Source organism: Limulus polyphemus, unplaced genomic scaffold, assembly GCF_000517525.1.
Source record: "Limulus polyphemus unplaced genomic scaffold, Limulus_polyphemus-2.1.2 Scaffold31, whole genome shotgun sequence".
In the NCBI taxonomy this organism is placed as follows: Eukaryota; Metazoa; Arthropoda; class Merostomata; order Xiphosura; family Limulidae; genus Limulus; species Limulus polyphemus.
Genome location: NW_013665641.1, coordinates 856,175 through 866,465, shown reverse-complemented (window position 1 = coordinate 866,465; position 10,291 = coordinate 856,175).

Below are 10,291 nucleotides of genomic sequence, written 5' to 3'. Positions count from 1 at the left end.
AGACATTTTGGGTTGATTAACAGCTTGTATGGACACCTCAAAATTAAAACAGATCATCACAATATAATGCTTCCAAGTGGCTCAGCGGTAAGTATGAAGGCTTATACTGCTCAAGTCCGGGTTTCGATACCCGTGATGAGCAGAGTACAGATAACCCATTGTGTAGCTTTGTGCTTAAAAACAAACATAATCTAATTGTTATTTTATTTCGTTTTCTTAAGTTTGATGCTTTACATATGTTTATATCTTCTTTCTTTGTGTAACTGTGTCTGACGTTATTCTTGTCTTGTTTTACAGATTCAGATATCTCACCCACACTGTATCCACTGAAGTAGAATGAAGGGCGTCCATCAGTTTGCCTACATGTCTGCAGCTTATTCTACTGAACAATGAAAATTCGACTTCAAGATCTTATGTAAAATGTTTTATTTTTATAAATGTATTTTTCTGTGAAATATGGTGTCAAATTTTTTTTTCTAAGTATTTAACGTTGGACTTTTTTCTCGAGTATTAACTGTAACTATAGATTAAGGTTTACTGCTTAAAACCCTCCCTTTGCCAGAAATCTTTCTTCATGTGTTCTCATATAATATCCTTGCCCCAGACTGTTTTAAGTAACCAATATGACTTTGTTGTGCATAGTGCAAGGAATATCTCTATGTACAGTGCATCTTATTTAACTATTTTATTTAAATACAGAAGAGAATTATTGAAAATCTTTTATTGTATCTTCAGAAATTGATAGACAGAGATCAGACTCAGAAAGGAAGCTGGTGCACATCATAAAAATATATTCAACTTCCAGGTAGTCAAATTGTTTAACAATTTGTTTGTGTGTTATTAAGCACAAATCAACACAATGGGCTATCTGTACTGTGCCAACCACGGGTATCGAAACTTGATTTTTACCGCTTAGTCACAGTTGTGGGGGGTTGTTTAAGTGTTTCGCCCTAATCACAGTTTTACAATAGAAACATAATTCAAACTTATAGCAAACTGATATATTTCTAGCATAGACAACCGTATACAGTCGTTAAGCTGCACAGATAATGTACGTAAACTACAGTAACAAATCTATTAATTTAACTTATGTTACTGACAACGTGATTTATTCCGATAATTCGTTTCTATTTCTAAACCTATTTAAATTTTAGTAAAACATTATGGCGATATAAGCCAAATAGTTGGAGTTTGTTCTATGTAAAGAAGTATTAAGTTAATTATGCCTAAAATAAACATATTAGAAAATACAAAGAATATAAAAATCAAATATTGAAAATTAACAAATCCTCACAAAGACTAAAAACTACATTTCAATTACATAAATATCTAATTCTCCAAATTTCACCTGGCATATAAAAATCTTAGCATATCAAATACATATATATAAATAATTACAGCTTCAACTTATCGTCAAAATTCTTTTTTGTAGTAGAGGTTAGTGTGTTCTGTTTATTTTGATATCGAGATTGTGAAGAACCAATGAATAACAAGGAACTGACCTTCATGTGCAAATAGAAAAAATATACATTTGGATGTATTTAGATATATTTACTTATAACGTTCTAATATCTTTAGATATTTCGATTCAAAAGTGTCTCTTATTTTGATCGAAGATGATCAAAACTACGCATCTACTTTTTAATCAAACATACAACACTTACCAAATTATATATGCATGTGCCCACTGCTGGCTCAATAATAATTTTGAGAGCTTATAAGCTAAGCCCAGGTAGCCCATTGTGTAACTTCGTACTTAACATCAAACAAATAAACAAAACATGCATGCATTTTAATATTTCAAAAAGAAAGTTATTTTGACCGAAAATTATTTCTTCGCAAACTGAAAATGATATTATTAGGTAAAGTACATCTTGAAAATTAAGTGTGAATAATTCTGAAACAGCGATAATTTGAGAGTTCAAACTGCGATAAAAATATTAGTATATAATAGAAACGTAAAAAATCCATGCAACTATCAATACAAAAGAATTAAAATGGGTTACTTTGCTTTTACAAATTAATTCATTTTCTAACCTGCTCATTATGGCTTATTTTTACCTAGACGAAGCCTTAAAGAAATATACAACAGTTAACGACAATATACTTCTTTTTCTGTAAAATAGCAAGACAATATATATATATATACAATTAGTATTTTTTAGGAACAGTCGAACTGCATTCCACATACTTAACATAAAGCCCACAGTGCACTTTTTAACTTTCAGTATCTTCAAATGAGAGATACATTTTAAGAAACTACATTTGTTGCTGTACATTCATTACGATTTGCCCCCCAGTGGCACAGCGGTATGTCTGCGGACTTACAACGTTAGAAACCGGGTTTCGATACCCGTGGTGGGCAGAGCACAGATAGCCCTTGTGTAGCTTTGTGCATAATTAAAAACAAACAACATTACGATTTTCATGCGACCAAGTAAGAGCATGTCGATAAGTTTAGAATCAACGAATCAGTTGATGAGACTGATGTCATGAATACTGGGAGAGTATTTTGATAATACAAGAAAAAAAGTAGTGCTAAATTATCACACAGCTCAAGGGTTTTTCAGAATGAGTTGTGACTTTAATCGTATCATACAAGCATGAATGGATATCATAGAATAGCTCTATTTACAATATATAGTTATTTATTTCTAAATATAACGCTGCTGTATTATTTATATTGGTAAAGAAACTGTGTGTGTAAAAAAATCAATTGGAATATGAAAAAAAAATAGTTTATCCTAAAATATTATTGAACTTGATAATCTTTATAAACACCCCTATACACTTTTAAAATCGGACATTACAAATTAACACTTATAGTAACTGGTGAAGAAACTCTGTGTGTAAAATATCAAATGCAAAATACTGGCTAGAAAACGTAATCACATAAACCCGATTGTATTGTGAAGACTTAAAACAGAATCCCTCTGTTAAAATATTAAATGTTATTTGTCATTGTATATGTAGGTAAGATAATACTGATTTTAGGCTTCTATTTTTGATTTTGTCGTAGTGTATTGTGTTTTTTGGAACATTACTGTATGTTTATATCTTCAAACACAATTTTTATTTTCGCAAACAAATGAAAATATTCACACTTATTGTAATGCAATATGTAATACTTCAAACTTTAATTTCTCTCAGTGCATAATATATACACTTACCATTTTAAACGTAATTTACGATAAGTTAATAATTCTTGGCAGGAATACACATACTTCAACATGGATTAATACCACTGTTTAGGTAACTAAGGTCTAACTATATATAATATGATCTATATATGTCGCTAAAACGAAAACTGAAGTTTCTGAACTAGACAATACATTTTTTTGCTAATAGCATCAAATCAAACAACAAATCAAAATGTTTTGACCTGTACACAAAGAGACTAGCATCTGTATATTTTATCCCGTTAGTACTGGGTTGACTTGTGGTAATTAAGTGGCTTCGACGTTATTAGTTGTTTGTTTTTATTTAATAAATGTTTTTTCTTTTTTTTTGCTTTGTGAGCAACACTCGTCGTTAAAAGTTTGGTACTAGATACCAAACTTCGGTGATAAAAACACCTATATTAATGATTAAGAAAAAGAATGAAAATATGAGGATTTATTATTTCAATTAGCAAAGCTTGGCTTAATGAAGTAGAAGATTTTATGACTGTTTCCAAAGGTCTGAAGATAAGTCTTTCAGTCTAATGCTTTTTTTTTCTTCTGTGCAATGGATAAACTTAAAACAAAAAAGCTTCATATCGCTTCGGTAATCACCCGTTGCCACCGGTAGTTCATTACCGGCACTACATAAATCTGGGACATCTTAATATGTCGAGCCACGGCAATGTCCCATCTATTTTCATACGTCAACATATTATTTTGACAGGGACACAGCTAGCTGTCACTTCGACGCGGACGTCGCCCTTGTGTCAAAGATAAGAGCCGCGTCTTCGAGTGGAACTACGATAACACCTGCATTTTCTGCCTAGCTACCGAAACAGCTGGTTGCCGAGTAACGAAAGAGAGATTTAACGCAGGTCAAAGATCAAAGTTTTCATATACAGCCACAGAAATGAATGAGAAAAATCAACCAGTTGAAATTAATAAAATAATTACATTGGAGCCACACTCAAAAGGCTCTGGAATACAAAAACAACAAGTCAGAACAACGTAATTCTTAAAGTTTAAGATCATTTTGATAAAACTTTCTGTATATGTATATATATATACACACACACTCAAATACATACACACACATATATAAATATTATGAAACATAATTTTTATATATCTAAATGCGTTTATTATAGCAAAGGTCATGTTTTTACACATAAAAATAATCTAAAACAAATATTTCACCTCTCAGTGCTCGTAGTATTTTGTCTTATTACGTTGCGAAAACTAAATTAACTATAACAAAGACGACTTTGACGTGTGCCTGAAATACTTTTTTTTGTCACTTTGTCGTTGAAATATTGTATGATATTCAGATTTGTAAATTTTAACAAGTAACTGCAGACATATTATATATTAAATCATGTTAAACAACCGAAAGAAAGAGGGCAAAAAATAATGCAGAGCAATAAAGTTATTAACGATATTTTAAATAATATTCTACATTAATATATGCGATGAAAACTTGGAAGAACAGTCTTGTTTATAAAACTTGTATGCCACTTTCAATATATTGATAAGAATAAGGAAAATATGCAAATACTTTAAAACAACGAAAAAGTTGCTATTCATGTAGTGGGAATCACAGTGGATATATTATTATAAATGTAATATGAATGCGAATGGAATTATTGAACAAAATAATGACAAACTTCACTTTTCAAGTGCAAGTTTTGATGTCTCTAAGAAAGAGAAATGTAACTATGGAATAATTTAACTGTGCATTAACTGTAAGCTGTTATATTTTCAGAAAAAAAATTAAACACATCTGAATGTGAGCGTTAATTGGATTTTCAGTAACACGAACACATGAAATAATGAATGTATCCTAAGAAGCGGGGTCAAAGGTGATGTCAACATGGATATTGACAAATAAAACCACTTCAGATAAATAAAACTTGTTGGCAGATTGTATCAGCACAAATAGTGAGATGAAAACAAACTACTACGGCATTCAAAGAGTGTGCCGAACTTAACAATTAATCTTTATCAAAACAACTTGAAGGAAATTGCACAAGGTGAGTTGCTATGGTTGGTTCAGAAATTACTAATATCACCAAAATTGCAACAAAAAAAACAGAGTAAAATGATGTCAAGAACATAAAAAATGGGATCGAAACTTATGTGAGGTGAAAACCAAAACCACCCTGGACGTCCTGTACCATCAGGTCCTATGATTCTAAAAACTTATGAGTGAAAGCAAAGAAGACTATGCTATGATATGAAAGCCACATTACGTCTGTCCTATGCAGTGATTGTATGGACAACTTTTTATTGGAATAGTTTAGAGCTTATGATAACACTGAAAGATAAAGTGGTTATTTAAACCCTATCGCAAACCAGTTTCACTCTATGAAAACTTTATTATTGGAGCTGGTCCGTTTCAGGAAAACATTTATCTAATTCATACAACTGAAATTGTTAAAGATTGGTTCAAAAACATTAAAAATAGTATGTGCAGTTAACATGGCCACCACAGTCAGTAAGTTTAAATGCTATAGAGCTTCTATGGACATTTCCACACAATCATCATTTCAATAACTGGAAGAAGCTGTGATCGACGAAAGGTAAAAAATATCATTATCTGATGTACACCATTTTATTTCATCAAATTTATATCGTGTTAATACTGTATTATCTGTTCATGGAAGAACAACTCCAAGTTAATAAAAATAATATAGAAATGTACTTGTGTTTTCATTATTTTGTAAAATCACTGTATCTCTGTATGTAATCTAAAATTTAGGAATTAAAATAACGTTTGAATGAATGAAGTATGAGTTCTTGTGAACGATATAAAATCCAAAGTTGAAATGAAAATTTAATGAGAAATTAAAGATTCCTAAAGGATTACTTGCAGTTAAAAGTTGTGGGGAAGTTTCAAACTTGAGAAAAAGCTGTAAGCTATTTACTAATAACGTACTACACATAAAGAAAACAAGACGTAGCTCAATGATATGCAGCAGTGATGTAATTATAATATAAGAGTGCTGAGTTTAGCATTACTAACATCCAGACTTTAGATATTTCTCATATTTGGCTTCAGCATTATGTGTGGCAGAATAAATTCCTTTGATGTTAAAGCTTATTACTAAGAAGGGCTGGGCGTGACCTTTTGATAGCGCGCTGGACTGCGAATCCAAGGGTTCATAGTTCACTTCTTGCTATCGCAAAATCATGCTCTGCACTTTGAGGCCATGGGTGCATTGTAAAGTGACTGTGAACTCCCACAATTTGATTAAAGTAGCCCAAGAATTCGCGGTGGTTGTTGTTGACTAGCTGCCTTTCCTCTAATCTACCAAAATCAGGGACAGAATGCAGAAATAGCCCTCGTGTAGCTTTGCACAATTCCCTAAACAAACAATCCACTTTTGTTACTGTTTTGAGTTTTGAATCTGAATGTGTTGTTTGTTAACTGTTTATAATTATGAATCGTAAAATCAATCAGTTTTCTGGTCATAAGTGTTGTATGAAAATCCAACAAGTAAAACAACTAGGACCTGTTTTGTAACACAATTTTAGCTAATTATAATGCACAGAAACATTTCAACTCGTGAATGTTGCTTTTTTATGACATAGCTGGTTATTCCTGGTAGTCGCTGGTTTGATTTTCTGCTGATACAGGTTTTATGCTACCAAAAATTAGAAATTAGTATCACTAACAACCACTCACTAAAATACCTTTTTTTGTTCTAAGCGAGAGATGGTCATGGTCCAATGTTTAACGGTGGATCGGAAGGTCCAAGATTCACGAATCGATTTCGCTGAACGCAACTCAACTTGCACCTGTAGGCGCGTTATAAAAGTGACAGTCAACCTCGTTATTCAGTTCAAGGCCAAACATAGTGCTTGTGACAGCGACGGTTGTTTACTGGGTACCTTTCCTCTTGTTAATTATAGATGTTTATACTTAAACCCTACAGTGGTCTCTGACCTGGCCGTTTGACCCACGCCCGTATAAAGTGACATTCACACAGTTGGTAATGCCAACATAAATTACTGAGCAATGCGTTAAATTTATAAGTAAAAAACGTTGCTCTTAAATCTTCATGTTTCTGTAACCAGTTGATTCGTTCGATATTTCTGCGCCATTGTGTTCCAGCTTATTACAGGATATATCTATTAATCTAATATAATAAATGCATAATATTATCTTTATGCTATGCGAATTGAACGTGTTTATAATCAGTGTTCTATATATTCATAAACAAAAGTCACAAATGAGATTGTATTCGCATACTTAACCTATTCAGAAACGTTAGAGGGACTGTTCTTTAATCACAGTGTACGTTCTCTGCAAACGTGTTCTCTGTTGTGATTTATTACGTAAAAACACTATTACACATTCTACTTTTATTGAAGAGGTAAATGTATTGTTTTCTACTCATTACACATTTATTGAAGTTGTATTTGTTTGTTTGTAATTAAGCAAAAAGCTAGACAATGGGCTATCTGTGCTCTGCCCACCACAAGTATCGAAACTCGGTTTCTAGCATTGCAAGTCTGCAAATATATCGCTGTGCCACTGGGAGGCGTTGAAGATGAGATTGGAATGTGTTCTACGATCTAGACTTTAATTAAAAGGGTAGATAGAGTATGTATAAACATTTATAAAAATTCTCTCATTTACTACCAAATGTTCTGTCATAAACTAACTGATGTTTGTTTCGAATACATGAATATTGAATGTATGATAGTTTCATTTGGAATTACAAAAACATTTAAATATAATATCAATGTACAGAGTTATCTCTTGTTTTCGAGAAAGGAAAAGTATTTAGGCTCTCTTTAAATAACAGTTTAGTAGATTTAAGCATAGAAAAACTTGATTAATATTTATGTGATTAATTTGCAGATTCCACCATTTAGTGGCTCAGTCGCTACTCTCGTATGGAAATAATTAGTTATGCAATTTATAATTTATGTCGTTGTTGTTTTCTTAGTGCAAAGCTACACAATTGGCTACTTACACTATGTCTACTGCGAGGGAATGAACCCCAAATTTTTGCATTACTTACCTAAGTCAAGGAAATAATAATTTGTTGAACCAAGTCCTTGATGGAGGAATGAGTTGTATCTGTTTGATCTGGTAAAATGTTCTATCTGAGTCGACGAAAATTTTCAAGTGGAATGCCATGTGGAATTATTGAATTTCGATATTTTTACAGTGAATTAATATATATATGAATAAAAGCTATAACTGAATAGTTTGTTGTTGTTTTCTTTAGTGCAAAATGGACACATCTCATTGGTTAGCCAGCGGTACTGTGGATACGAGGGGTTCATTGTTTTTGTCCCATTACCGCAAAAAAAACAGAAATCGTGCTACAATTTTTGTTTGTGTTTATTTTAAACCAAATTACATAAATATGTTTTTCAAATATAAAATACATAAACGAGTGTGTTTTCAAGTACAAGTTGCCTAAAATATTACTTTCACATAGAAATATATATATATTTCCAAACATTTTAATTTTGTATTTCCATCTCATTTCACCCAACTCATTATTAGATGTCAGCACAATCAAAAGTTTGTTCGTTATTCCAGATGACTTTCAGTGAGCAGTGCTTATGAATTTACATTGTTATCAAGTAGCTGAGCACTGATATTTATCAAGTTCACGTCACCTTTTTCTTAGAAATGATTAATAGACGAAATCTCTGCATTTTCTGTTTTATTTCATTTGACCCACCCATTTACTCTACAACGTTTCTTACACACAGAAGGTAAGAAATGTTTGAAAACTTATAGTTTGCATCTGCCTCAAATTTGTTCCCAGGTTTACATATTCAAGAAATAAAATAAAAAAATAAGCAGAATAAAAACAATTTATTGTATCATAATAAACGAATAGGAAACTATAATTTTAAATGAACCTAATACCCAAAGTGAATTAAATATTAGAGAATCAATATAAATTTTGTGCTGTAAAATAAATAATGGAGGGTTAGTTGGCGATAATGCATAATTTTGGAAATAACTATTGACTTCTTATGTACAATACTCACACCACCCTCATAGATTACAATGAGTTAAACCGTTGCTTTATAAAATTACTCGCTTGTCATGTAGGTTTTACTCCTGATGACGGTAGCATAAAGCTACCGAAACATGTAGAGTCTTAATTTTGGCTTTCCGCCAAATAAAAATGTTATTGTGTAATATAAACGTTGATGTTATTTTTAATTTTAAAATCTATTGCACAAGCTGGTAATTGAATCTTCAATACAATTAGACACCAGAGTTGTAATAACCTTATTTTAAGTAAATTCACTACAATATTTTTCTCTGTTAAACATAATAGCAAAATGCATAAAACATTTACTTCAAGAATCATGGCCAAACCATTAAGTTATGTATGTGTTTATATAAAGTATATATATATATATATATGGCGTTTATGTGAAGTAGTTATAGATTTTTTCATGTCAAATGCTGACCTATTTTAGTATATGTAAACTAGCTTGTCTTTAGTAAATTACGACAAATCACAATCAGCTACAGATTTTCTAAAAATTATGTCAAAGAAAGAAATAAAAATTCCCATTTTATGTTGTTTTTGTTAGTGGCAAACCAAATAGACTCTTGACCTATTTAAACTCATCTTGCATACTGCTGTTCAAGGCCGCGTCAGTAAATTTTGAATATCATTATTATTCTGAGTGTAAAACGAGAATTAAAACGTGTTGGCTTATCAAACAGATGCATTGAATTAACTATGTATATTTTTTGTAACTTATACTATTATACATTTTCTATCTTTTCTTTGTAGTGGTTTGTTTTTATTATTAATGCAGTTGTGAAAATAATGACAAAACGGTTCACGTCGAAACATGTACGTGTAGAGTGATATTTCTATTTTAAAGTGAAAGCCGTTCAGCTTTAATAAAGTTTTTATTGTGTAAATACAAAACGTTGTTTTATAATTATTCATTATAAATTTAAAAAAAGTAATTAACTCACCTCAGCTGTAACTAGAGTACTCAGCAAAGCATCCGACTTTGTATAATAAATAATTTGGGTTAAGATTAATTCGTGAATGGTATAAACTAATAAACTGCAAATATTAAGATGTTATTCTCTATAGATTCATTTCTATTTTAAAGATGAACTTAAA